Below are 3,469 nucleotides of genomic sequence, written 5' to 3'. Positions count from 1 at the left end.
AACGTACATTCTATACACATTTTATTTATTTTTTTAATTCTTTTTATACTATATTTAAACATATTATAATATTATATTACATATATATATATATATATATATACATATTTGATATATTATTTATTTTATTTTATTTCAAATTTTATTTTATACATTTTAAATTATTTTAGTAAATAAAGTACAACTGAGCACCCTGAATATTATATTTTTAATAGAAGAGACATGTTTAATGTCCGAAACATGTCACTTCTATTAAAAATATAATATTCAGGGTGCTCAGTTGTACTTTATTTACGGTAAAAATTTAATGTATCAGCAGCCCTATTCCGTGAGCACCTAAATTAAATTTAAACAATATATATATATGTATATTTTATCTCTCTGTACCATACAAAATGATACTCACTAATAGTTCTGATACTGTAAATACAAGATGTGTAAGCTCCCATGTGGTCTAGTGGCTAGGATATCTGGCTTTCACCCAGAAGGCCCGGGTTCGATTCCCGGCATGGGAAAAACCTTTTGCCATGGCAAAATTAATTTTTCAACAATTGTGAGAGCTTTAATAGGTCTTATGGATACTATTATAACATTCCTCTTCATACTGCAGAAAAATACAGCCATACAGCAGTATTGTTTTTTTTTATACAAGCAATGAGGGACTAAAGCAGACCTTTTCTCCCTAGGGAGTAAAAAAGCCTTTTTATCCATAGGCAGTAAAAGTCAACTTTTCAGTTGTAAACTTCGATTCAAGCTATCGAAAGTATGCATCGATTGTTGCGTTCATGTCAATAGTTCGACGTATCGTTAGTATAATGTACACTTACACAATCGTAATAGACGAAATTATTAAATCACTTGCTAAACAGCTGATTGTTTGTCTTAGCAACAATTGAAATCGTTTTTATAGGTTACTTAATATAAAAAGTATTGAGGTTTTTAACTTGGTTTGCTTATTTTTTATGATGCAATATAACGAAAAATTTAGCTCAACACAAGAGCGAAAGGTGTTTTTAACCTTAGATTATTTACTGTGAAAGTCGAGTTCGGGGCAACCAGAGTTACTTTACACCCTAGTGATGAAATATACTATTAAATCTCACCGCATATTTTTGCATTATTCACAAAGAATTGTGGAACAAAACATTGAACTTCTAGCACTGTTAAAAACATCCATTGACTTCAACCAGGACGTGATTGAGCGATGCGAACGAGCTCATCTTGAAAATGAACGAGCATATGACATAAAACCACATTAGGACAGGACGACGTCTGACGGGCCAGCTAGTGTCTAATGAAGATGAGCTATGTTTATCCAGCTGATGATGACTAACTTGATTCGTACACCAAGCCTACCACATGTTATGTAAATACATAGACTAAGTAATACACCTGTTGCTCTAGTGAGCAAATATTGAACTACTGTAGAAACCGTACAATGAATCTGCAGCCAGCTGTGGTGCACACCACACATGCTAGTAAACAAATTACGTCACTGGCATAATAGTAAACACGTTTGTATTTTCATTTAAATGGGACTAAAAAAACTTCCAACCCAGGTGTTACCGCTATTAGTACCGTATACGATTTCTGTCAGTGACTTAATTTGTTTATGTTTATGATCTATACCACTACATGCTTCTGTTTTAATATTCCCAACCCATAGTACTCTGAGATTTTCTAAATGATTGTGTCTCACAAACAAGTAAACCTTGGTTTACTTTATGATACTTTTTAACCAGCAAGAGTATTAAACAATTTAGAGTCTTAAACAATTCAAATCTTATCTTCACAAGAATAGGCTTAATGAGATGTCTTTTTGTTTTGATTTTGCATTGCTTTTTGGCTTAAGTATGTAAAAATTGGAAAATATATTTGTTATTATCAGACTAACACGTTAACTGGATAAAGAAATTGAGTAAAGGTTGAGGAAAGAAATCGTGTAAAACACGTTACAGGTTCTTAAAGCGTATAGAGCTTAATCGACTGAAAAGTACAGCTTTTGCCAAATAATAAATTATGCTTCTTATAATTCGACTTGATAAAGGTAGTTAACTGGTTCTCTAAAAGATACAAAAATACTGAGAAAAACATATTTTATCTGTACGATTAATACGTTATATGCATGTTTTTTCTGATACCACAGCTTTAAAGATAGCTTTAAGAATTAAAGTCAACCACTATGGCATTATACACCTAAAAGGAAATAATTGAAATTATTTATTTGTTTCTACAATCACAGTATGATATCAGTACAACATAGCACTTAGTACGATGAATCTGAGCGTGGAATATTTGAATGACAAACCACGTCTCTACACTAATAAACCACATCATTACATTGATTGTAATTACATATATGGGGCTGTTGCGATAATTATCAATAAACTATCGTATTAGTGTATTAGTATCACATTTTATAACAATAATAATTTACAATTTAAAATTTGTTTTACATATAGATGAACTATTGTTTACTGTTGATCACATTTTCAAACTGATCTAATATATTATTGAAATGATTTTATTATTTTGGGTCTATTGATTTTAATATCAATAGGATTTCGAAAATAAGATGGTATTCACATTATTTTATTTTTATTTGTTTACTTAAATCATAGAGCTGCAAACACTCATCAGTACCACTTAAACATGTAGGCTACTGTTGTCTAGGAAATTTAAACCACTAATCTAGAAATAAAGATAGAATTACTAAACATAGTGGTAAAATAAAGTTTCCTTTCTCGAAAAATAGAAGTGTAATATCATACAGCAGATCTTTAGAGCGATATAGCCTCTTCAAGTCTTCTTTCCGTTGCAAAGAACGGGTATAGCGTAGTTCTAATGATAACGGTTTCTTGATTATTTATTATTATATAATACCTTAAAAGATTTCAAAAAAATTTAATAAAGATCAATATTTTTAAAATGTGCAATGTAAATTGAAGTTCAAATGTCTTGCTGAGGAGCCAACTATCTCGGTCCATTCAGTAACGAGAGTTGATTCCCTAAAGAGGGACCTAATCTTGGGATGAAATCGTTCTTTTCAAATAGTCCATCCTTTGGTTGCAATTGTAGGGACATACATTATTACTTTAACAATATTGATTGTTTTGTGAAATCTTTGTTTCTACACATTGCAGAGAATGTAAACTAAATGCAACTATATTACATTGCGTTAGCCATAATTCTATCAAATTCTATACTATAAATGGTTTATAATTTTGAACCAAATTTAAGAGTGTTTTGTATGCCTTAGGTTAAACATTAGTTTTATTGGAGATTGTGTATATTTTAATAACATAAACAAATGTACAAAATAATAATTTAGAAGTATCTAAAAAACAACAAGTGAAGATAGTTATGAAACATTTTAAGTTGCGTAAATCTGTTTCATTATAACTAATAGATTATTGTTGACTTTAGTCACACGTAAATACGTGTCTTTAGAAATGCCAGTTTAACTATT

At 30.1% G+C, this 3,469-nt stretch overlaps 1 non-coding gene across 1 annotated transcript; it reads left to right on the top strand.

The window, feature by feature from the left end:
• The first annotated feature begins 443 nt into the window (after window positions 1-443).
• Trnae-uuc (transfer RNA glutamic acid (anticodon UUC)) lies at window positions 444-515 on the top strand. The gene has a single exon. It is a non-coding gene; the product is annotated as a tRNA-Glu (tRNA).
• The last annotated feature ends 2,954 nt before the right edge of the window (window positions 516-3,469 follow it).

The sequence above is a fragment of the Macrosteles quadrilineatus genome, unplaced genomic scaffold (assembly GCF_028750875.1).
Source record: "Macrosteles quadrilineatus isolate MER2022 unplaced genomic scaffold, UCM_ALF_1.0 Scaffold_1__1_contigs__length_201487025, whole genome shotgun sequence".
Classification (NCBI taxonomy): domain Eukaryota; kingdom Metazoa; phylum Arthropoda; class Insecta; order Hemiptera; family Cicadellidae; genus Macrosteles; species Macrosteles quadrilineatus.
This window is presented reverse-complemented; position numbering and strand designations above follow the sequence as displayed.